Here is a 26,665-nt window from a genome sequence, read left to right as displayed (position 1 = left end):
ACTGACCTCTATGTAATGATTGAGCTGTTCAGGTCTTGATGAAGCAAAGTGTCCAAAAACTGTGACATAAAATTTTCATATATATATTAGATTTTTTTGCGGACATGAGGGTACACTTTACATTACATTTGTTGAACTTGATAAAAAGGTATTATCGCCCCGATATACATTGTGTATTTGGATTTTTTGGATTCAGAGTTCTTACTTTTTATATAATCACTATTAGATTTTTCAAGAATAAGAAAACCAGGATTATTTGTTTTTATTATTCTTTATTTCTAACATATCCATGGGGTATAATCTAGAGATTACTAGTGAATAGATCATACTCTATTTCTTCAGGTTCTTCCGATTATACTCATAGATGAAACATAGACCATAACATGTAATGTGGATACCCCTTTAATTTGCACTGACCGTAAAATACCATTCTAAACAATTATTTCAGGAAATTATATGTGATCCATCACCAAGACTCCAACTGGGACACTTTAGGTAGGTCAACTTTCAAACATACCTTTACAGTTAATTCTGATTTATGCCCAACCCTGTGGCCACCAGACGGAAACCAAGCAAAGCTGACACAGATTATAGCCACTGATGCATCACTCTAGAAACTGGCTAGTGTTCCAGCTGTTGAACCACTGTCGGCTGGACAGATATGTTGGGACATAAATATTAGTTTGGTGGGGTCTGACTGCCGGGAACGCCATAGATCAGCTGTTTCCTCATGACTACTGCTGTAGTTGACCCATTGAAGTCTATAAAATAACTGCTGCGCTACCTTCAACTCTAGTACACCTAAGATATATTAGGCCACATTGACAAATTTCAGGGCAAATGAATGTTACTCTAAGTCTTTTTGCCGATGTGATTTAACAAATAGCTTTAATTTTATGTAACATAATAAATGGCTACTGTATAGATGTTAATAAAATATTATACTAAATTATCCCAGAGAGTGAGCCTCCATTATACAGACCAGTTTACAATTTCTATACATTCTTTCTTGTATTTTAATCCGAGTTATTTCTAAGGAGCCTGAAATGACAGATACTTACCAAATAAAATTTACCTCTGTCCCTAAACTAAAGTATAGTTTGAATATATTACTGGAAGAATTAGTATAAAAGTTGTAGACTCTCCCACTCTCCCAGCAAGTTGCAGACTCTCCCAACATTCCCAACAAGTTGTAGACTCTCCCAACTCTTCCAGCAAGCTGCACTCTCCCAACTCTCCCAACAAGTTGCAGACTCTCCCAACAAGTTGCAGACTTTCCCAACTCTCCCAACAAGTTGCAGACTCTCCCAACTCTCCCAACAAGTTGCAGACTCTCCCAGCTCTCCCAGCAAGTTGCAGACTCTCCCAACTCTCCCAGCAAGTTGTAGACTCTCCCAACTCTCCCAGCAAGCTGCAGACTCTCCCAACTCTCCCAGCAAGTTGCAGACTCTCCCAGCAAGTTGTAGACTCTCCCAACTCTCCCAGCAAGTTGCAGACTCTCCCTACTCTCCCAACAAGTTGCAGAATCTCCCAGCAAGTTGCATACTCTCCCAACTCTCCCAGCAAGTTGTAGACTCTCCCAGCAAGCTGCAGACTCTCCCAACTCTCCCAGCAAGTTGTAGACTCTCCCAACTCTCCCAGCAAGCTGCAGACTCTCCCAACTCTCCCAGCAAGTTGCAGACTCTCCCAGCAAGTTGTAGACTCTCCCAACTCTCCCAGCAAGTTGCAGACTCTCCCTACTCTCCCAACAAGTTGCAGACTCTCCCAACTCTCCCAACAAGTTGCAGACTCTCCCAGCTCTCCCTGCAAGTTGCAGACTCTCCCAACTCTCCCAGCAAGTTGTAGACTCTCCCAACTCTCCCAACAAGTTGCAGACTCTCCCAACAAGTTGCAGACTCTCCCAACTCTCCCAGTAAGCTGCAGACTCTCCCAACTCTCCCAAAAAGTTGCAGACTCTCCCAACTCTCCCAACAAGTTGCAGAATCTCCCAACTCCCTCAACAAGTTGTAGACTTTTAAGCTAATTCTTGTTGACTTTTCGTTTCACTCAGCCTATTAAACTATATTAGGAAATGAATTTCCAGTCTATTCAGAGACCATGATCATTGGGTAATATAACACTTACATTTCACAATATCTTAATTTACAGGGTGTTGCCTTCATTGTTAAAAATGTAATTCCTTCCTTAAAGGGGTTTTCCCATGAGAATAACTATATTTAAATTCATAGACAATTAAAATGTAAACATTTTTGAAAATATAAGTAAAAATTTCACAGTTTTAAAGATTCTCTCTATATTACTTATGACAGTCTTTTATCTCAATCATTTGGCAATGGATATGACCATGAATGGTTTTGATAATAGTCAAAAATCCAGCCATGATTTCCTTATTGTGGAGCGATTCAGGCAGAATACTACATGCATGAGAAGATAACCTGTCTACAGTAAGGAAATTCTGGGTTTGCGTTTCTGATAAATACCGAACCATAGAATGTCCCTACATTCATGGTGTATCTATTGACAACCTATTACATTTTAATTACTTAAAACTATTTGCAAAAAAAATTAACTTTTAATTGTCTAAATATTTAATTATGGGTATGTTTTCTGGGAAAACTCTGTTATTGGGCAAGATATTCATAATCCTAATGATTGGTCACAATAAAATCTAAAAAGATTAAGAAACCACCCAAGAGCCTACTGTAGAGTGAAAGAGTGCACTACTTTTACACCGTTGTCTGCTGATTCCATATAGATGTGTACAGAACCTTTGTGGGGTCAATTTAAGGAGAACATGATAATATGGGGGCATATAATATTATGGTTATTGTGTGGGGAGCATAAAGAGAAATGGATTGAAATGGGTGGAGTCAATTTAGAACTTGGTGGAGCTAAATTTGCCACGGCACGATGCGCGCTGCATATTTTGTCCCTCTTTCTGTCCTTTGAAAGTTGGGAGGTATGGATAATGTAGAGGTAGCAGCAATATGAGGAGGCCACAGAGTGGCAAGGAGAGATAATGTGGAAGTAGCAGCATGAGGAAGCCACAGAGTGGCAAGGTGACATAATGTGGAAACCTGAGTAGGCCGCAGAGGGGCAAGATGACATAATATGGAGGTAGCAGAACCCTGAGTAGGCCACAGAGTGGCAAGGTGCATTATGTGGAGGTAGCAGCTGCATGAGTAGGCCACAGGGGAGGCAAGATGACATATTGTGGAGGTAGCAGAAGCCTGAGTAGACCACAGAGGGGCAAGGTGACAATGTTTAGGTAGCAGAAGCCTGAGAAGGCCACAGCGGGGCAAGGTGACATAATGTGGAGGTAGCAGAAGCCTGAGAAGGCCACAGCGGGGCAAGGTGACATAATGTGGAGGTAGCAGAAGCCTGAGAAGGCCACAGCGGGGCAAGGTGACATAATGTGGAGGTAGCAATGCCGATATTCTGCTGGACATAGCATAAGGAGTAACTACTACAATAACATTGTATATACAAGTTTCAATATTGGACCATTGTCTGGTCCAGCAAATATAAAGAGTTCCCTGAAATTAGGCAGATTAGATTTGGTTAAGTTAATTGTGTATTGTGGTTATCACTTCATACAGGATCAATTGCAAATTGTCTATGTGGTTCTAGAAAATTGGACATGATTGGATCTGTGTTATTACTCACAAGGGACCAGTGCTGGACATGTTTCTTTTCTGAAATAGTTATAAAGTTGCCATGTTTCGTCTTGTAGGAGTTACAGTTTATCTGGTATAAGACTGATATTACAATTTAGCAACTGAAATGTGCACTTTTTTGCTTAAGAAAATGCAATAGCCGTGACTTTATCATGAATTTTATTCTAGAAAACAGCACAAGGCATGATAAATCGGCAACGCTATGGCTTGGTAAATGTTCGCTATAATGATATTTGATATAATGACTTCATATTTCCATATGCCATACCTGCAGAGCTGAAAATGTAATATAATTATGAGAAAGTATCCAAAGCATCTTCATGATGAGACATTGACACATGTAATAATTACATAGTACATTTCTATCCTCTGAAATATTTTCTACCCAGTTCTTTCTAGGATTAATAATTGTTTTAGTTAGAGCTGTAATGTTACCAAAATTCATGTACCAGATTCTTAATGACGACACGGCATTTCTACATAGGGATCAGCAACCTCTCCCTGTGCCAGTATGTAACAGCAAATAGAGATTGACATTTGGCAAGTAATTATTGCAAAAACCGCAATGTATATTATAATAGCTCCCTATGCAGATAGAATGGCATGCAGTGACGCAATATCGACCCATATCGAGTAGTTTGCAGTTTACTAAAATGTAGCTTGTTACATCTGTATTCTCCTAGAAAGTTGGGCAGCAGCCTATCAGAAAATATTGCCTAGACGTTAAACTATAGCTAATGTTTGCAAGCCATGTTAATACAGATCCATAGTCATTCTGTCTGTCTGAACAGGATCTATGCATATTATACAGACATTTATTATCCCAACTATTGGAGCAAATGACTTGTGAGTCCTAGCACAGTGACCCTTCATTCCCATCTGTGTTTGGTAATCCGTTCAGGGAGTCCGCATGACCCCCCGAACAGAATACTGAACACAATTGCAAGCACTGTGCAGTAAAAGCACACAGACCCCATAGACTATAATGGGGTCCGTGTGCTTGCCGCGCGCTGCCCGCATGCGGACAGGAAAGTAGATTGTGAACTGCTTTCCTGTCCGGAGATCTGGCAGCTATCATATGGACCCCATTATAGTCTATGGGGATCTGTGTGCTTTTACTGCACAGAGCTTGAAATTGCGTTGGTATTTCCCCAAATGGAATACCAACGCAGATGTGATCTAACCCTTACCGTATGTAGGACATCATGCAGGACTTACCAACTGTTAAGAATGAATGTGAACATTAAGCGCACAAGGGTATAAAAGATTTTTTTCAGCCCTGAAAAATGTTTAAATAAGACATGGTTGACATCTGCCTTGGGGTGTTCATTTGGAGACTTCGTTGCAGTGTCTAAAATTGCTGGATGAAAAAGTTCTGCAAGCACAACTTTTTTTTGCCCTGGTCTTTCAGTTAAAAACAACAGACACTAGATGGATCCCATTATAAAAGGGTCTATCAGGCTCTGAAGGTGTCCGCTGGTTTGTTAGCCCCTTGTTTTAGTTCTCCAATAGACCAAAACAAAGGACACCCCAACACTATTGTGCAGTGGTAATGTTGTTCCAAAATGAGTTCCAGTTATTCTCAGGTTCTCTGTCTGTCTTAAGGTTTCTGCAAGATTTCACTGGGCCCAAGGGTGTATGGCAGCCTGTGGTAGGAATAACTCAAGCTATTAAAACTCTAACTTTAGGCTGCCATTCTCAAATGCAACTTCCCACTAAGATGTGATAAACTGACTAATTATATGCAGGGCCTCATACTCCTCTATCGCAGGACTCCAGTGTCTGCCACCAAACCCTATTAGATCGTGCACCATACCTCAATCCTCAAAAGCTCTGCACCCCATGTGTCCACTGAGGCCAATTATATGAGGTCCAGGGCTTCTGGGGAAAGAGGCAAGGTGCTTGACCAAATGGGCTGTGGTGGCAGACATCAGAGAAACAATAACAAGTGAGTATGTTTTAATTTACTGTTACTCCTGCTCCATCCCCCTCAGAGTTTATCCTGTTCCTGGAAAGCACCTTTACGAATAATGTCTCATACAGCACACAATATAATGTCCCCTAGTGGCCTCTATACAGTATAATATCCCAAAGTGGCCCTTTCACACAGTATAATGACCCATAGTGGCCCCACCACACAGTATAATGTCCTATAACATCTCCACCACACAGTATAATGTCCTGTAGCAGCCCTTCCACACAGTATAATCTCCCGTAGCATCTGCACCACACAGTATAATGTCCCATAGCATCTCCACCACACAGTATAGTGTCCCATAGCATCTCCACCACACTGTATAATGTCCCATAGCATCTCTACCACGCAGTATAATGTCCCATAGCATCTCCACCACACAGTATAATGTCCCATAGCATCTCCACTACACAGTATAATGTCCCATAGCATCTCCACCATGCAGTATAATGTCCCATAGCATCTCCACCATACAGTATAATGTCCTGTAGCGGCCCCTCCACGCAGTATAATGTCCCCTCCACCCAGCATTATGATCCTCAGGCAGAAGTGGTGATGAGAACAGGGAGCTGTTCCGAAGTCCAAAGGAGGGCAGTAACATTGTTTCTTGTGTTTTCTCACCTCTCCTGGGCATCTGAAGAGACCCCAGAGTATGATAATACCAAATTCATTTCAGACGTGTCCGGACAAAACTGCTGGGTTAGTTCACAAAAATGGAACCCCCAGGGACTCAGAAATCTGCCACCTGAGGTGAGATATTCATCTCTCCTCATGACAGATGCAGCCCTGAGTCACTTTTGTCACTTTAGCGTTACTATTTACAGGGTTTGCGTAGGCTCCATTCTGTGTTATGCTGTAAAATAATACATTTTAATCAACTCAATGAGTCCAGAGGTAGAATTGAAGGTTTATTCATGAATATAACTTTGTATCACATATTTGAATATCTTTACAATGTAGACAAGGAGTGTAAGTTTTCTCCTGCGGTGACCATTTCTTCACTTCTTCACATGTTGCTTGTCACGATTCTGATGACATTGGTGAGCTGGCTTTCCTGGCTCTAGGGAAGGTAAAATGTAGAATATTTATCATTTACAGACACCTCTGTGTCCCCGCTATCACAGTGCTGGTAATGTTCACGCTCTAAGAACGCGTTTCCAGGGGTCAGCATTGGCCAAAAAATTACAATAAACATATTATATGGCTTCAGTGATTTCTTATTTTTATACTTGTATATTATATAATATTGGCATATTATCCAGCACAATGTATCTATCCAACATACGAAATAATAAGACACATAATTTTACAGGTAGCCGTTGAATGTTTAATGTTTTACCTTGTGAGGATGGGCACTGTGGTTCTGCATGGTCGTGCTTTGGCTTGCCACCTGAAATAATATATATATTTTTTTATTTCTCACCATTTCATCTATAGTATAAAGACAACTGGTAAAATGGAGGACATTTGTATTGAGATAACCAGGTATCAGGAGGCATGGAATAATACCATACGTGTGTCAGCTGGATACTGCACCAATATTTATGAGTTTCAGTCCTTAAGTACCTCCAATAGGTGCTATTGTTAGGGGGCATTCACACAGCACTGATTCTGGCACGATAACTCACGTAAGAATCAGCGCTGCAAAACAGAATCCCATTGAGTTCAATGGGTTCATTTAACCCGAGTAACACATTGAAATCAATGGGTAAAATAGGCTACCATTAATTTCACTGTGTTACACGCGTTAAACAGAACCCATTGAACTCAATGGGATTCTGTTTTGCAGCCCTGATTGTTACATGAGTTATCATGCCAGAATAAGTGCCGTGTTACTCCGTGTGAATGCCCCCTTAACATTGCACACATGATCTAGATATTGTTAGTTGACAACTTGTCAAAAATGTAGACATGTCCAAAATCATGAAGCAATTAAAAAAATATTCTATTTACAATTAATTCCCACCAACTAGTTGACCCTTTATCTTAAGTATTTCTTTATTTCTAAACGTGCAGCCTCCTTGTCCATGTGATCGCAGTTTATCTTAAATTAAATGGTATTGAGCTGCAATACCGAACACAGCCTATAGACAAATGATGCAACCTACGAACCAAATAACTTCTTTAAAAATTTCTAAAAAATTATACATTTGTGCAATAGATTTTTTTTTTTTTAGTGTTTAGCTTCTATAGGTCTATTATTCCTAATCGCTTTTAAAATGTAAATTAGATAAGTTCTGTTACTCAAAGAAACACAAAAACCAGAATTTTTAGTAATGAATAGTTGATACCCTTATGATCGTGGCAGCGTGCATGAGGAGGTGGTCCATGCTCCTGGGCTTGCTGTTGTCCCTTTGGGTCAGACATCTCTTTTTGTGAATGTTTGGTTTGTTTCAGTTTGGTGGCTTTTTATACGTTTCAGAATTGATCCAACCAGTTTTTACTGACCTATCCCCATAACTTAGAGAAAAGCTATGTAAAAGGTGTTACCTATTGTGTTGCTGTCATTCAATGATAAGAATGCAGTATTTCTTCCTTTAGCAAGTTCATACTACAAGCATCTAAATATAGCTATAGAAAAGCATGCAAAAAAACATATTCCTATGTTCCTATAAATTACACGCCTTCAAGTAAACTCTGTCCAACAAGTCTTTCCATATTTTACACTTTAGTAGAACTGAAGTCAAAACAAAGACAAGAATTCAAAGACCCAGAACATTATGTGACGACTTAATAGGTAGATTACCAGCTTTAACAAAACACACAATAATAACCCTGCCCAGTCTCTCCCTGTCCTTTTCTCAACTCTCTCTAGTCTAGTTTCTTTCTTATATACTGGGACACAAAGTTGTGCTCATTGTGGCCATACTAGTGATTTGTATGGTGTATAGTGATTTATATATTCTCATCATGAGCTTCTTTCAATGCATCCCATAATTGTATTTGCCTTGGTAGCAGCAGCCTAGAACTACCAACCAGAAACCCTAAGGGTAAGTTCACATGTAGTTTTTTGGTCAGGATTTGAGGCCGTATCCGCCTCAAAATCCTGGCCAAAAAGATGGCTCCCATTGAAATCAATGGGAACCGCTAAGGAGTTTTTTTTTCGGGAGTCGTTTCTTCTGGCTCCCGGAAAAAAGAAGCGAGATACTCATTCTTCAGGCCGAGCCGCCTCCCAATTCGGCCTAAAGACACTCCCTCTTCCAGACTAGGTCCATTCATTGGGCCTGATCCGGAGCAGAGTGCGCGGCTGGATGCCGGTGCAGTGCACCGGCTTTCAGTCGCGGCTACCCAGCTTTTGGACTGGAACCTGAGGCAGCCTCAAATTCCAGTCCATAAAACCCCATCTGAACTTACCCTCAGCTAGCTTAATCCCTTCCCGACATCTGCCGTGCCATTACAATGGATGCTGGGTCCTCAAACATGGTGTCCGTTCTGCTGCAGAGCAGACGCCATAGCTACCATCTCGGGTCTCCGCTGTAATGTGGTTTCTGTAGGGATCACAGTAACTTCTAAATAATTACTGAAAGGCATTCACTAGTTCACATTTTAAATACTATTGCCAAACATTTCCATCTTTTCACCCACAATAAAGAAGGTTTCACAGGAAGAGAAAGTCTGTCTGGAGACAGATCAACATATCATTCCTAGGCAACAGGAGCTGTGCCCATCTTCATAATACCAGTAGACTAGTAAATGCAGTCATCCCCAACTTTTTTTTTTTTTTTTTCTGTGGTAACCTATGAAGTGTTTTCTATTCTGTATCCTGTGGTCCTTTCGATGACTTTTTTTGATTTGGAAATAGTTTCCTGATAGGCCAAATAGAGAGAGTGGAGGTAAATGCTAGAGATGAGCGAACACTGTTCGGATCAGCCGATCCGAACAGCACGCTCCCATAGAAATGAATGGAAGCACCTGTGACACCGGCCGGCCGCCGGCAAAGTCATCATCACAGGTGCTTCCATTCATTTCTATGGGAGCGTGCTGTTCGGATCAGCTGATCCGAACAGTGTTCGCTCATCTCTAGTAAATGCTATATAATAGATGTCTATTTCACACTCTGCCATTTAGTTACTTGTTGAAAATATGCCCATTGGCAAAGCAATGACAAATGCAATTTGTCCATTCATACATTTTCATGTTTTAAGCAAGCTTCATCTTGCATGTATGTTTTTGTGTTCAGTGTCAGAGGCAACTGCTTGATACCACATCCCTCTGTTTTCTATAGTATTGGCTAACCCGAAAATGTTCTCATCATTTTATTTTGCTGTGAAGATATTTACCAGAAATGAATGCATAGATCCCATTGCCTGTTATTTATACACTTCACTTTTTTTTCAGAAAATTACCTATTTTTTTCATTATTGGCTTAGGGCGGGTTCACACCAGCGCCCGGTCTCTGTTTTGTGGGTTTCCATCTTCTGCCCAAGAAACTGGACAGGAGACGGAAACCTGGAAATCAGTGATCGCCAGTGAGTGTCTTCTGGTCTCCGTGGCGAAACCGTTTTTATTTTTTTAACCAGAGACAAAGTCCTACATGTCCAACTTTGTGTCTGGTTAAAACAAAACGGTATCGCTGCAGAGAGCAGAAGACACTTACAGGCGGACACTTTTCAAATCTATTTAAGTGAATGGGTTTGAAAACTGACTGCTGGTTTTTGTCTCCTGTCCAGTTTCTTGGGCAGAAGACGGTAAGCTGCAAAGCGGAGACCAGGAGCAGGTGTGAACCCGCCCTTAGTAGGTTTTAGCTATGCCGGAGAATTATAATTATTGACTATTTCTTAGCTGTATTGTCTTCTGGAAATCAATGATTTCTCATAGGCTATTATTATGTTAAATCTAAATGTTGGAAATATCTGTGAATATTAACACTTCAAGTATCAACAACACAATTGTATGCTTGTCTCCATATTTATTGAATAAAATTATTTCAACATCTGAGCAGAATATAACTTAATTGATACATGTATGATTGACAATCATGGAGTAGATCATCATATCCTAAAACTGATCCTTCTTCAGGGTTCAATCTTTTACTTCTTCACACCTTGGGGGTTCTGATGTTGAGTGCCTTGTGTGCAAATCTCTGCAAGAAAATACAATGAAGAAATGTTACTGTGTAGCCAAAGCTTCTGGAGTCTTTAAATCTGGGTACTGTCGATATTGTACTTCTTCTTCAGGATTGCATCATATATAACAAAGGGGTATACATTACTACATAGTGTTATAAAAGATAGACATACAACTGCATGTAAACTAAAAATGGCACTGCTGGGTCTCCAATATTGACAATACTGAGCAGCTTCATGTCACTTTTTGTGGCTCATAGCCATTGAAAAACCTTTTTTTATTAGATATTTAAGAAACTTTAAGGGGTACAAATGACAGGTGACCAACTGGCTAAAGCAGTCACTTGCCATTTGTGTGTAGTTCACATTTGAGGCCACTGGCCAGTTGTTAGCTGCAGTAGTGAAGAGAAAGTGGATAGCTAGGCGAAGGTCCAACCTTTGGGACCCCCAGTGTTGTCAAACCCCCCCTTATTAGCCAGAGAGCAGTCCAAGCCTAGAGATCAATAGGAGTGTCTAAAACAGTGACTATGTGCTCTCGTCCCAAAGAGCGAGGCCCCACCTAAGTTTGTTTTATGACTTTTTTTTACTATAAGGTGCATGTTACATCACTTCTGCCTACCTTGTGGTGGGGGGCATTGTGGTACACACACTGGCTCAGGTTCACAAACTGAAACAAAGCAAAAACAATTCAGTCAAAATTGGTATAATTTAAATACCAAAAAAGATAGTCATGTAGAGAATAGTCAACAATGCTCTGATCCACAACAACCAGATTCATTGTCGTTCTCTGGAAGGATTTCATATATGCAAACACCTAATAGATTCAGACAAATGTGGCTGTTTATGTGAAAAGGGCCCACACTGTCGATATGGAGTTCTTGGTATCATTGTAACGGTTATGGTGTAACATTGTCCAAAACAGCAAAAAAAATTTTATTGAAAGCACAATTGACATATTTTTAAATAAAATTTTTGCATAAAACAAAATTGTGATTTTTTTACCCAAATATGTTTTGGACTATTTTCTCTATAATTATTATCGACGATCTGGGCCCTTTTCACGTAAACAGCCACAAATTGATTTCTTTGGTACCTTGTTGAACAGGTTCTGGGCATTGTGGCTCTGGTGCACAAGCTGCAATAAATAAAATGAGCATTAATTTATTTGACATCCACCTTAATAAATTCATTTATAATTTTAGTGAGAAGAGACGATGTAAAGATAAACTCAGGTATGTTTTGTTACGTCATTTTGTTGGGAATCATTGAGTCTACTATATTCATGAGCTCAGTCAACTCCATTAGGAAGGAGAGGCAGGCAGGTGCCAAGGAGACTGTTTTATTACACCTTATAGGCGATTATAATTGTTGAAGGTGTCCAAAGATCAAAGTTGGCCATACATTGATGACAGCTGTCAGGCAAATGCTAATTCTACCAATAGCTACCATCTGCCGTCAGAGGAGTTGGGTGACCCCATAAAATTAAGCTGAAATGAATGGATTCGGCTGAGATTTATATAATTTTTATGGCAACTTGAAGCAACCTAGAAAAAGAGCTATCCATAGGGTCTCAACAATATGGAATCTTCTGAATTAAAGCAAACACCAGGTTTGGCTAAAAAACAAACAAATATAACCTTCTATTGTATAATAGCATATATAATATTTAGCTTCAGATAGGAAAACTGATCTCATATTCTTTGGATGGGTTATCCTCATGGAATTGACTTGCATGCATGCTTGGAAATATACAAAGCCAAGGATACTCACGATCCACGCATTGAGGTTGGGGTGGTGCACAAGGGTCTGGGGTTTTCTTATGTTGTCCCTTCGTTGCCATTGTTCTTGCAAGGATTTTCACTGGTGAATGTTAGAGATTCTTAAGCAGACTGCCACTGCGATATGTTCGCTGTCTGCCAGTTCACGCTTTATATAGGCTTGAGGGACAATTGTGAAAGCTCATTGCTAATACATTTATTTATCTTACTCAGAGACCCTGTGTATTGTGAAATCCATAAGATTAGCATTTAATGTTTGTGAATCTTCCTGAAAGGCAGGGAGGTTCTTTTGACTTACTGCTTAACATAACCTCAATGCTGAAAATGTAATTGGACTTCCTTAATGAGTTATCATAGAATACGATTATTCAAAGTTGTAGACTTAATGATATATTATGAAGATATCATCAATAACTAATGCTGGGACATGCCTAACTAAACATGCAGTCGCCTTCTCATGTCTCTCTGCGAATATGAAAATACATTACACACAAAGGCAGTTTTTATATTGCAACTCTGTCTTAAAACAGTCTGGCAAAGTCCTGCTCACATAGGTAAAAAGAGTTAACAAGTCAGTCTTTTGATGCTCAATAGGGTTGAGCGATCGGATCCCGATCGGCGATCGATCAAATTTCACAATCGAGATCGGCTGGAAAATGATCAAAAATCAGATTTTAAAAATGATCCTGAAATCTCAAGATCGGCTCAACCCTAATGCTCTGTGATTTTATGGTTATTTCTGGTCAGTGTATCAACATAGTCCAATCTCCTCGTGTCATAGTTTGTAGATTAATTAGTTAACGACTTAAATTAGCGTTAGTTCTGAAGCTCTGCTTCCTTATATAAGTAGATACAGCGTTTCCAATGCGTGGGGGGGCAATTTCTTATTCAGCATCCATCTTAACCAAAGTTCAGATTAACCAAAGTGCATACACACATGCCACTTAAACAGGGCATGAAACAGGCTAACCATAGAAGAATACCAGGTAAACTTGAACCCAAAACAATAAGCTTAAACTCATGATGTCATGGAGCTGCACTGTCGCTTGCTATCTTAGCAATTGTCTTCCTGCAGACCTCCCCTTTATCTTTCCCACCAGTGCACACTATCCATATCAGTCCCTCTCTTCTGTCTTCTCCCATGTACAACTCTCTCACACTTCACTCTCTTTACCAGCCCAATCCCTTTACTTCTTTTAGCAGTGAAACCAAATATAAGCGCCCACATAAATCACTGAACCACCTTCTGTCTCCGTCCATTTTGCTCCTCCTAGCTGCTGGGGACATCTCTCTTAAATCCGGCCCTCCTTCTTTTCCCCTTCCTGCACATAGAAGCCTCATCAATATTTACCGTGTGTCTTCTCCTCATCTTTCTCCTGTCTCTTTTAACTGTTCTCTCTGGATAGCGCCTGATCAGTGTGTAACAAACTAGAATATATTAATGACTTACTCCTTAGAAAAGCTCTCAACCTGCCCTTACTAAGACTTGGATCCAGCAGTAAGATACGGCCACCCCTGCTGCTCTGTCTCATGGTGGCCTACAATTCTTACACACTTCTAGGCCTGACAAAGGCAGGGTGGTGGGGTAGGCTTACTTCTGTCGCCAGAGTGCATTTTTCAGGTCATTCCACCTATACCCTCAATCACATTCCCCTCATCTGAAGTACATGCTATCAGACTTTTCTGTCCGCTCTCCTGTAGCCATTATCTACTGTCCACCTGGTTCACCCTACCAATTTCTGGATCACTTCACTTCTTTGCTTCCCCTTTTTTTATCCAGCAAAATTCCTACCCTCATCATGGGTGACTTTACTGACACCCCTGTCTCCTCAGCTGCATTACAGTTTCTCTCAATAACCACTTCTTTTGGTCTTTCACAACATTCCTCTTCCACTACACATGTAGATGGCAGTGGCGTAACTACCGCTGAGGCAGCAGAGGCAGCTGCCACAGGGCCCAACACGTCATAGGGCCCGGGCCCCCGACGTGTCAATTTGAATTTTTTTTTTAACTGCTGCAAGAATTGGATCGCTTTCCAGTACTCTGCCAGAAGCGTGACGAGCATGACCTGCCCCTGTATGCTGCGTCAGAGGGTCCGGATGCCAGGTATGTAACAGAGAGCTTCGGCATCTCCGCTGTAAGAGTTAACAGCGGAGATGCCCTGGCCTCAGGAGATGTCCTCTCCCCCCCCCAAAAAAAAAGGGTTAAGTTAGCCCCCGGCCCCCCCGGGGCCGGTCCCCACCGACCCCATACCTTTAAAGTTGCAGGCCGGCTCCTGCGCGACAAGCTTGCAGGAGCCGACCTGTTCAGATGACAGCCTAATGAAGGCTCCCAGGCCTGTCATCGCTATATTACTATAGCGGCTGGTCTCTATGACCATCCGCAATAGCAATGTATAGAATCTCCCATAGACGACAATACACTAAAAAAAATAAAATAAATAAAGTACTTTTCAGTTATCGGGCCACTAAGGGACATAATACTGTGTGCAGGGGCCACTAAGGGACATAATACTGAGTACAGGGGCCACTAAGAGACATAATACTGTGTGCAGGGGCCACTAAGGGACATAATACTGTGTGCAGGGTCCACTAATGGACATAATACTGTGTGCAGGGGCCACTAAGGGACATAATACTGTGTGCGTGGGGGGCATGTCAAAAGTTCGCCATGGGGCCCCGCCATTCCTAGTTACGCCACTGGTAGATGGTAACACAGTATTAGACTCCTCACAGTTTCTAAATTTACTAACTCTTCTCTGCCGCTTTCTGATCATAACCTTCTGTCTCTCGCTATTAGTGCTCTCCACACTTCACAGGATACACCGACCCATCATACATATAGGAATTTACATGCTATTAATACCCAGCACCTCTCAGATACTCTACAGTCCTCTCTGTCTCCCATCTCCTCAATCTCCTGTCCCAATCTGGCTACTAGTCACTATAATGAAACCCTTAAAAGTGCATTGGATGAAGTGGCTCCCCCCTCCACTCGTAAAGTTCGACATAGGAGGCAGCAACCCTGGCACACACCACAGACACATTTTCTTGAGCGGTGCTCTAGGCGTGCCGAGCGTCTGTGGAGAAAATCACTTTCATCTTCAGACTTCCTCCACTTCAAATGTATGCTTAAAATAATATAGCTCTGCCCTTTACCTCGCCAAACAAGCCTATTTCACCACTCTCATCTTTTCTCTCTGTGGCCTGCTGTCATGACTTACCTTACTAAAATATTTAACCTCTCTCTCTCTCTTCTGGAATTTTTTCCATCCTCTTTCAAACATGCTGTCATAACCCCGCTATTGAAAAAATCCTCCCTCGACCTGTCCTGTGCTGCTAACTATTGACCCGTCTCTAACCTCCCCTTCATCTCCAAAATCTTGGAACGTTTGGTCTATTCTAGTTTAATCCACACTCTCTCTGCTAACTCTTTTCTTGACCTTTTACAATCTGGCTTCTGCACTGTACTGAAACGGCTCTCACAAAAGTCTCCAATAATCTCCTGATGGCTAGATCCAATGGTGACTTCTCTCTTCTTATTCTTCTGGACCTCTCTGCAGCATTTGGCACTGTTGACCATAAACTCCTCCTCACTATGCTCTGCTCAGTCGGCCTTAACGACACTGCGCTCTCCTGGTTCTCTTATCTCTCAGACTGCACGTTCAGTGTATCATTTGCAGGCTCTGTCTCTTCCCCTCTTTCCCTTGCTGTTGGGGTTCCTCAGGGCTTGGTCCTAGGCCCCCTGCTCTTTTCTCTCTACACAGCCCCCATTGGACAAACCATCGCCAGATTTGGCTTCTGCTACCATCTTTATGCTGATGACACCAATTATACACATCCACCCGTGACATTAAACCTGCACTAATACAGAACACCAGTGATTGTCTCTCTGCTGTCTCAAATATCATGTCTTTGCTAGGGTTGAGCAATCGGGATCGGAAATTTTCGGATTGTGATCGGCGATCGAGTAAATTTCACGATCACGATCGGAATTCTGATCCCGATCTTTTCCGGCGAGATTGAGGTCTGAGTTTATTTCCCACAATGCTTGGCTACTGGCCAATCATTGTGGGAAAAGCTAAAGTATCAGATGAGCGAGTAATATTCGAAACTCCCATTTCGAATAGGACGCACTTTGAGTATACGGTAAAACAGGGACAAAGCAGAAGAGTGTCAGGCTGCGGTAAATTACTCTGTGCTGTGAGGACGAGGAGGCACTCGCCATATAATAAGCCATGGCTGAAGTTCGGGAGTATCAGCGCCGATTCTGCCGCGAGTTATCGTGGCAGAATCAGCGCCACTTTACTCCATGTGAATGCACCCTAAGGTGTCACATAAGTACTTTTTCCCAGGAAAGGAATTAAAGGAAGCCGTTCTGATCAGCTAGGTCAGCAAATCTAGGCTAGGAAATTAATGTTGAACTTTTATAATAAGCCAATAAACCTAATAAGTCTATTAAGTGAATAACAGGGAATGTCTCTTTAAGGAAAAAAAAAAAATTTGCTACCTTTAGTAGTCGCTTCGCTAGCCATGTTAGGTTCATTGCAGCGCTCCAAAGGATTTTGTTGCTTATTGAGAGTTTCCTTTGTGGACTTAGGATCATGTGCTTGATGTTTCATAGCAGCTTCTGTGCCATCATGCTTGGAATGGTTATCTTGCTGATCTTTGGGTGGCTTTTTGCAACTCTGAAATTCTTTTTGTTGTTTTAATTGGTTTTGATGCAACTTGTTATACTCTTCTTCTTTATATTTTGCTAACTGTTCTTGTGTAGTTTTTGGTAGAGGTTCTTTGGTAGTTATTTCCTCTTGATAATATGACGTTTTATGTTGATCTGTTGTTTGATTTTCATTTTTGTTGTAAGTATTTTGAGGGTCTGTCTTCTCTTCTTTTTCACTGTCAATTTGAGTTGACCCCTCGACATGAACTTTATGACCATCGTTCAATTTAGAGTCTTCTGGTCCTTTGTGTGTATAATCTGGTTTAGAAAGGAGTAAAGAACTCACAATCATTATTCATAGATCCTGTAAGGATTGATTCGCACTATGGTTGTTCGTTCATTATTCTGAGTCAGATGGAAGTAGAAGACTTTCCATTCATATTTGTTATCATTGATTGCAATGTTAAAATAAAAACAGAAGGATCACTTGCTTTGACTTTCTGTTCCATCTCATATATAGCCAGTGGCAGAGACCTTTCATTTTTATTCTAACATTGAAGTTAATGATGATGGATACAAATGAAAAATCTTCTGTTGATATCCGTCAAACTTGAAGGCCTGTTGTTCTGATACTTGGATGAATCAATAGATGAATAACCATAGGGTGAAATTTGCCTAAAATGCTGTTTCTATATGACATGATGAAACGTTATCTGTAGAACAGATTTTTTCTGCTGAGTGCTGATCCTTACTAAAACTATGGCCTTGTGAAATATCATTGTAAGGGTCGGTTCACATTAGTGTTCGGGGACTCCTTCCTCTATTCCGCTTAAAATGTGCAGAGAGGAAAGCCCTGCAAACAGAACTGCAGGGGTATCCACTTTTTAAGCGAATAGGATTTCAGTTTTCCGGGTCCCTAAGATATTTTAACAAATAATTAATTCATTGTTTTGAACTTTTAAAGTTTTTCCTGAAGTTTACAGAGAATTAAAAATGGTTCGGAAGAATAAACAAGGTAAGGTCTAAGAAGGAAAAAGTCTATTAAATAACAATTAGAGGCTGTTACATAAGGAATTGGAAAAAGGAGAACGTGCTTTGGAACCAGACCACCATCTCTCTTAACAGAATTTGCCAAGAAGCAGCTGAGAGAGGGAGCAACATCCAAGTAAGCCATAAATGGCCACAAAAGGATTGGGAAATACAAAGGAAGCTCTTAGACTTCTCCTATCTGTTCAATCCACTCCTGGCTTTGGCTCAAATAAACTGCAGCAAAATCTACAACAAAAAAGCTGTGTTTTTGCAACATGAGGGTTCAAAACTTCTCGAGGATGAACCGCTGCTTTACATTGAGGTTCAGCCTTTTCATATTCAGATAGACCAGATGTACCATGATAGGTTGGTACGAGTAATGGAATAAGTCTTGCACACAGTGATATTAAGCAACATTAAAGAGGACCTTTAATGCCCTACAGCACATGCGGTTTTATATGCCACTAGAAAGCTGACAGTACGCTGAATTCAGCGCACTGTCAAATTTCCCGTTATATGCCCCATGGGAAGAGCTATCTGTGCCATTACCATAGCTCTTTGGTGTAAGAAGGGCGTTTCTGACAGTCAGTGAGGAACGCCTCTCCTAACAGTACAGTCCATAGCGCTATACTGTCAGAGTGGGCATTCCTTACCACCCAACGATGACGCTGAGCGGTGAGGAACACCCACTCCCCTTCTTGACAGTACTCGTCCATCGACTAATACTGGGGGAGCGTTCTTCAAAGCTTAGCGTCATCTCTGGGGTGTAAGGAACCCCCCCTCTGACAGTACAGCGCTATGGACTCCACTGTCAGGAGGGACGTTCCTCACAGACTGTCAAGAACACCCTTCTGACAGTGAAGAGGTATCGGTAACTGCAACAATATCTCTTCCCCCGGGGCACATAACGGGAAAGCTGACAGCGTGCTGAATGTATAAAACCGCATATGCCCGAGGATGTGAAAGGTCCTCTTTAGGTGACAGTCCTGTATGATTAGGTTCCTAAACTGAGATGTGGATCACAGCTGCATTGATATTCTGTATTTTTAGACCAGTTGCATATATCACATTTAACCCCTTCACAATATTTGACATATATATACTTCGCAATGTCAGATGGGGGATATGGAGGGGGCTCAGAAGCTGACTGTATGATACTACAGGTACCTGCCAGTAACAAGAACCAATGGTGTCAACACTGAATGCTGCTAACAAACTAGATGCCACAGTCAGTTGTGGCTGCTGTATCTAAGCTGTTGCTTTTTGGATGCCATCATCATACCTCTCAATGTCAAAGGGGGTAGCAATTTGCTGCCATGACAGGAGCCTAGGAAATTCTCCAAAGACTTTATGGTGAACAATAATGGAGAAAGTAGCAAACTGCAGTAGAAATTGCAGCAGCCTTCTGTAAGGAACTAAGAATATTACTGCTATGTGTATATATATTTGTAGATCCAGTACAGACCAAAAGTTTGGACACACCTTCTCATTCAAAGATTTTTCTGTATTTTCATGACTATGAAAATTGTAGATTTACACTGAAGGCATCAAAACTATGAATTATCACATGTAGAATTATATGAAACAACTGAAACTCTGTCTTATATTCTAGGTTCTTCAAAGTAGCCACCTTTTGCTTTGATTACTGCTTTGCACACTCTTGGCATTCTTGGCTGATAGTCCTACTGAATAGACTGTTAGAATTTGTATTATGGCAAGAAAAAGCAGCTAAGTAAAAAAAAACAAAAAACAGTGGCCATCATTACTTTAAGAAATGAAGGTCAGTCAATCTGAAAAATTGGGAAAACTTTGAAAGTGCCCTAAAGTGCAGTTGCAAAAACCATCAAGCGCTACCAAGAAACTGATTCACATGAGGACCGCCCCAGGAAAGAAAGACCAAGAGTCGCCTCTGCTGCGGAGGATAAGTTCATCCGAGTGACCAGCGTCAGAAATCCCAGGTTAACAGCAGCTCAGATTAGAGACCAGGTCAATGCCACACAGAGTTCTAGCAGCAGACACATCTCTACAACAACTGTTAAGAGCAGACTTTGTGCAGCAGGCCTTCATGGTAAAATAGCTGCTAGAAGACCACTGCTAAGGACAGGCAACAAGCAGAAGAGACTTGTTTTGGCTAAAGAACACAAGGAATGAACATTAGACCAGTGGAAATCTGTGCTTTAGTCTGATGCGTCCAAATTTGAGATCTTTTGTTCCAACCACTGTGTCTTTGTGCGATGCAGAAAAGGTGAACAGATGGACTCTACATGTCTGGTTCCCACCGTGAAGCATGGAGGAGGAGCTGTGATGGTGTGGGGGTGCTTAGCTGGTGACAGTGTTTGGGATTTATTCAAAATTGAAGGCATGCAGAACCAGCATGGCTACCACAGCTTCTTGCAGCGGCATGCTATTCCATCCGGTTTGCATTTAGTTGGACCATCATTTATTTTTCAACAGGACAATGACCCAAAACACACCACCAGGCTGTGTAAGGGCTATTTGGCCAAGAAGGAGAGTGATGGGGTGCTACACCAGATGACCTGGCCTCCACAGTCACCAGACCTGAACCCAATCAAGATGGTTTGGGGTGAGCTGGACCGCAGAGTGAAGGCAAAAGGACCAACAAGTGCTAAGCATCTCTGGGAACTCCTTCAAGACTGTTGGAAGACCATTTCAGGTGACTACCTCTTAAAGCTCATCAAGAGAATGCCAAGAGTGTGCAAAGCAGGAATCAAAGCAAAAGGTGGCCACTTTGAAGAACCAAGAATATAAGACAGATTTTCAGTTGTTTCACACTTTTTTGTTAAGTATATAATTCCACGTGTTAATTCATAGTTTTGATGCCTTCAGTGTGAATCTACAATTTTCATAGTCATGAAAATACAGAAAACTCTTTGAATGAGAAGGTGTGTCCAAACTTTTGGTTTGTAATGTATACTTTGTGCGTGCGTGTGTGTGTGTATATATATATATATATATATATATATATATATATATATATGTGTGTGTAGCGTATCTAATCATTGTTCGACAGCCCATCTGCCAGAAAGTGACTTCTGTATGGAACCCTGCACTACAAAAACTTGCCTCTATCTTAAAGGGGCTCTATCAGCAAAATCATGCTGCTAGAGCCCCACATATGCGTGCATAGCCTTTAAAAAGGCTATTCAGGCACTGTAAAAGTTAAATTAAACTACCCCCCCCCCCCCCCCGTTTTAAAATAATAACTTAGAAAAGAATCTTCTCTACTTACGGAACGTGCACCCTGGGCGGGCCCTGGGCGGGCATTCAGGGTGCGCTGTCTTCTTCTTCCCCGCCTCTTCTTCCTCTGACGTCTTCGGGTGCCGTCCTCCTCCGGCGCTTGCTCGCGGACACTGATAAAAAAAAATAGCCCGGGCGCATGCGCAGTAGCCGTAGTAGAAGCCGCGTGCTACTGCGCATGCGCCCGGGCTGGTTTTTTTTTTTATCAGTGTCTGCGAGCAAGCGCCGGAGGAGGACGGGACCCGAAGACGTCAGAGGAAGAAGAGGCGGGGAAGAAGAAGACAGCGCACCCTGAATGCCCGCCCAGGGTGCACGTTCCGTAAGTAGAGAAGATTCTTTTATAAGTTATTATTTTAAAACGGGGGGGTAGTTTAATTTAACTTTTACAGTGCCTGAATAGCCTTTTTAAAGGCTATGCACGCATATGTGGGGCTCTAGCAGCATGATTTTGCTGATTAGGGGAAGAGTAGTTCAGCTATTCTCAGATCTAGTTTAAATCTATGTTTAATGTAAAAACAGTTGAGAATGATAAATGTAATGTTACTCATTTCACACGCTCTCTTAGATTATTTATACAGAGAAGCACTGATTGATATAAAAAAGGACAATTGTGCCCCAACCTCTTACATGACTAACCAAGCCCTCCTTTTGATCCTGCTTTTGTTGCATCCATTGAGCAAAATGCATTCTATTATCCCTGCAAATAAAGTAACGGTACTAGTTGAACAATATATACTATGTGTCCTTCATTCTAAAGCTTATTGTATATACTCCTTTAACTGTGATTTATTATGGAAATTGATCTTTAAGAAAAATAAACATTTTATGTGCTACCTTTAGAAGTTTCTTGGCTAGCTTTGTTTGTTTCATTGCAGTGCTCCAAAGAGTTCTGTTTCTTGATCAAATGAGTCTTCTGAGGTTGCACTTTACATTTGGGATAATCTTTTTGGTGTTTCATGGTAGTTTTTGTATGATGAAAGGAATGGTTATCTTGTTGTACTTCCATATCCTTGACCTTAGGAGCTTCCATTTGATTTTGTTTGACGGTTTCCGTGACCTTGAGCTTAGGAGGTTCATCATGCCTGGAAACACCTGTATTTTTACTATCATAGGAACCTGCTTCATTTTTTATTGGTAACTCCTTCTGATGGACTTTAGTTGGTTTTTCTTGATGAGTGATGTGTTTTTGAGTTTTTTCTTGTTTAGTTTGATGATTTTTATGAGAATCTTCTTGTTGATACTTTGAAACCTCCACTTGTTGCTCTTGTTGTTTTGAGAGTTCCTCCTGACTGTAGTGTGAAAGATCCGCACCATCCGCATGGTGCTTGTGGTTTGGTTTCGCTTGCATTTCTTGGTGGGAACGATGACATTCTTCTTTTTCTGGTTTTAGTTGTTTTTGTTGAAGTTTGAAAAACTCTTCTTCCTCTCGTTTGGAAAATTTTTGATCAGTAATTTTTGGAGGTTGATCTTTGGTAGTTACTTCTTCTTGATAATATAATGTGTTATGTTGATCAGTTATTTGATTTTTATTTTGGCTATAAGTATTTGAGTGGTCTTTATGGGCTTCGTGTTTACAATCATTATGGGTCAACTCAACAGGAACAACTTTGTGGCTAGCATTCACTTTACAGTCTCCGGGTTCTTTGTATGTATGATCTGAATTTAAAAAGTAATAATTAACTCCCAAATGAAATTAAAAAGTCATAATTAATTCCTAAATATAGATCTTATAACAGAAACATATATTTTCTATATTACTGTAGCGAATATTTAAAACATCTCCAATCCAAGGAAATAAGCTGTAACTAAAGCTGTCCATAGCCAAGATGGGAATTTGTATCTCTTTCTCCAGAAGACAGCATAAGGAAACAACATAACTAACTCTGAGGCACATATATTTTTTTTTTTAGTTAAAATCCATATAATATTTAGAGATTTTTTTAAAAAGCAAATCATTTTGTTCCATGTAAAATAATGCCTGGAGAGATAAATTATATCTGCAATTCTAACCCCACAGAAACAGTGACCAATATCTGACATGTAACATTAGCCAAAAAAACACTTTAAGGGTGCATTCACACTATGTATACTGAAGCTTATTCTGAACGTAAAACACGTTCAGAATAAGCGGCGTATAAAGCAGTTCCCATTCATTTCTATGGGAGCCGGCATACGAGCGCTCCCCATAGAAATGAATGGGCTGCTTCTTTCACTATGAGCAGTCCCATTGAAGTGAATGGAAAGTGGCGGCGTGTACGGCAAGCTCTGCTCATGCTGAGCTGTACACGCCGGCACTTCCCATTCACTTCAATGGGACTGCTCGCGGTGAAAGAAGCAGCCCATTAATTTCTATGGGGAGCGCTCGTATGCCGGCTCCCATAGAAATGAATGGAGCTGCTTTATACGTCGCTTATTCTGAACGTGTTTTACGTTCAGAATAAGCTTCAGTATACGTAGTGTGAATGCACCCTTACACAAAGCGGGGTTTCATGTTTGAGTGGTAAAGCATGTGCATCAGTACACTGGTAGAACCATGGTGCAGCTCAGGGACATAGCTATAAGGCTCTGAAGCCTGAGAGGGCACCAAAGGACCCTCCACCTCATAAAATATACCACTATTCTAAATGGCAGAAGGTAGATAAGCCCCATTACAGGTTTGCATTAGGACACAGCTACTTCACGTTACAACTCTGGCTCCGCTGAGATGTAGTTGGGTCAGCATATGCAGCCAATCCATGGTCCATGTAGTCGTATGTGCAGCTCATGGGCCCCAGTGCAAATTGTGTAACTAGAACGTTCACTTAATATGTGTTGTCATTGGGTAACCAATTACTCCTGGGCCCCAGGAATGACTTCTACTTCTGCACTACCTATAGCTACAGTGTGAATACACATGTCAGTCTCTTTAATACCTATACATAACCAAGAGGTTAAACCTCCCATGTGTATCCTGGTCTCACCCATTATTATGGATCTCAACTGTCCAGTCTCCACCATTATGATATTTTATATTTAATATGATCAATAAATACATGGATTTATAAGTAAAGTATTAAATAACTGGAAACTCTTCTACAGTCCTATCAGTTCTTAGTAAAACCATATTACCGTATATACTCTAGTATAAGCCATATTTTTTCAGCACAGTCTTTGGGCTGAAAAAGCCCCCCTCGGCTTATACTCGAGTCAGCAAGAAAAACAAATTTATTTTTTTTTTAGGGGGGGTCTATGACCAGCAGCAATATCAATGTGTAGAATCTCCCATAACATAGTGGGAAAAAAAAAACAAGCTTTAAAAAAAATAAATGAATAAATAAAAGTCCTAACTCACTCCTTTCCCTAGAATACATACAAAAGTAGAAAATGACTGTGAAACACATTCACATTAGGTATCCTGTGTCTGACAGTGCCCGGTCTACTGAATATAGGGGATCTGCAGTGCTCCTGTTCTGTCGGGAAGGAGTTAATAGGAGCACTGCAGATCCCCTATATTCAGCCAGGCTGAATTCCAAGTGGGGGGGGGAACCCAGTCCTCAAGCTCAGGGAAGGGGCAGACAGACAACCAAAACACCCCCTCCCCTTCCCCAGCACTCAACAACTACTGCACCCAAAAAACTCCGACCATTTTAATTTTTTTAATTTTCCCGTAGCTGCTGCATCCCCCCCCCCCCCAGGCTTATACTCGAGTCAATAAGTTTTCCCAGTTTTTTGTGGTAAAATTTAGGGCCTCGGCTTATATTCGGGTCGGCTTATACTCGAGTATATACGGCACTTTTTTATACTAAATTCAAAGGTAGACCTCTACCATGGGTTCTACTACAAAAGGTTAAGCAAATTTTGTTTGCAAAAATTTGTCCCTAAATCGAAAATGAGATCCTTCAATTGAAGTGTAGTATAGATAAAACAGCTACATGTATATACTGAATATCTGTACCAGCTCCATACCCAGAGATAAATACACTCAGCAGTCCATAGTGTCAGCTCTATGGACATGTATATGCAAACAAATGTGTGACAGATCTGCAGCTAAGAAAGCGACACGAGAATGCTTGCTCAGTAGAATTACAAGTTAGTTAGAGAAACCATTGCATTTAGGATAAGGCATCTGCTTACAGTCTTTGCCAGATTCTCCGGTATTCTTATCCACATAACATTGACTCTGGTTTTTCCTTGATGTCGACATACTGAATTCGGCTCGAGGAGGAAATATTGAAACTGTTGAGGAGCAGCGAGGAGATGTTCCAAACTCTTTTAGACTCTTGAAGCGCTTTTTATATACATAATGTATGAGTAATGACTTAAGCGTCAAGACTATAAACTTATAAATTTTTATGAAGACATTATGTATTGAAAAGAGATTTTAAAATCTCTCATAGAGAAGCAGAAGGGATCACTCGTTCCCTGATGTTTCTATAAAGGTGCTTGTTAAACTATGAAGACTTAATACACCACAATCACATAAAGTTTACGTAAGATTATATATTATATTTTACCATCACACTAAATGACAGACAGTTATACATTTAGATACTCAATATGTTGCCATGAAGTTCTGCATGATAAATGGAGGTTGGAAATCAGTCAATTTTCCCCTGGTGATCTTTTCTCCATATAACTTTTTCTCATTACAACTTCTGAAAATTTCTTGTCCCCAAAAAAGAACACCTATACCATATCTTGCCTGGTTTTGTTCCATTCATTGAGCAGAATGATTTCATAATTCACTGCAAACTAAATAAAACTAAACTTAATCTATGGTGAAACATTGTTATATGTATTCCAAATTCTAAAGTCCTCTATGTACTCAACAATTGTGATTTATTGTATTTTTAGTCAGGGGTATTGGTATATCATACTTTAGGGCTTATTAATAATAATCCAAGCAAAATTAGGTATACAGTACTGATCCAGAGAGGTATATTCAATTTGATGCTCAAATGTCCAACATCTACTTTGTAAATTTTCTGGAAGTTGTGTCAAACAATGTGACACAAAAATTCCACTTAGTCCCAATGTCAAGCTTATGAGATTAATTCCGTTAATAGGTAATAGACAAAAAGTCTGTATAAGTCAGGTCAGGTAAACTTGGCAGCCATGCAGTGCTCCCACATTGCTCTATCCAACATTGTGGAAGGCATGGTCAAGGTGGACAAATTATAGAGGAGTCCCCACCTTGTTACAAGACTTGCGTGACTATGTTAGTCCTGGGTGCAGGTTGTGACA

General features: G+C 40.8%; 2 long non-coding RNA genes across 2 annotated transcripts; both read right to left on the bottom strand.

Moving 5' to 3' along the window:
* Nucleotides 1-6,590: 6,590 nt before the first annotated feature.
* LOC142182888 (uncharacterized) lies at nt 6,591-8,038 on the bottom strand. Its single transcript, XR_012711757.1, has 3 exons — nt 7,944-8,038; nt 6,992-7,042; nt 6,591-6,712 (listed from the first exon to the last, which is right to left on the bottom strand). It is a non-coding gene; the product is annotated as an uncharacterized LOC142182888 (long non-coding RNA).
* A 2,465-nt stretch (nt 8,039-10,503) lies between these two features.
* LOC142182883 (uncharacterized) lies at nt 10,504-12,555 on the bottom strand. Its single transcript, XR_012711756.1, has 4 exons — nt 12,489-12,555; nt 11,812-11,853; nt 11,338-11,385; nt 10,504-10,735 (listed from the first exon to the last, which is right to left on the bottom strand). It is a non-coding gene; the product is annotated as an uncharacterized LOC142182883 (long non-coding RNA).
* Between the last annotated feature and the right edge of the window lie 14,110 nt (nt 12,556-26,665).

The sequence above is a fragment of the Leptodactylus fuscus genome, chromosome 10 (genome assembly GCF_031893055.1).
Source record: "Leptodactylus fuscus isolate aLepFus1 chromosome 10, aLepFus1.hap2, whole genome shotgun sequence".
NCBI classification, from domain to species: Eukaryota; Metazoa; Chordata; class Amphibia; order Anura; family Leptodactylidae; genus Leptodactylus; species Leptodactylus fuscus.
This window is presented reverse-complemented; position numbering and strand designations above follow the sequence as displayed.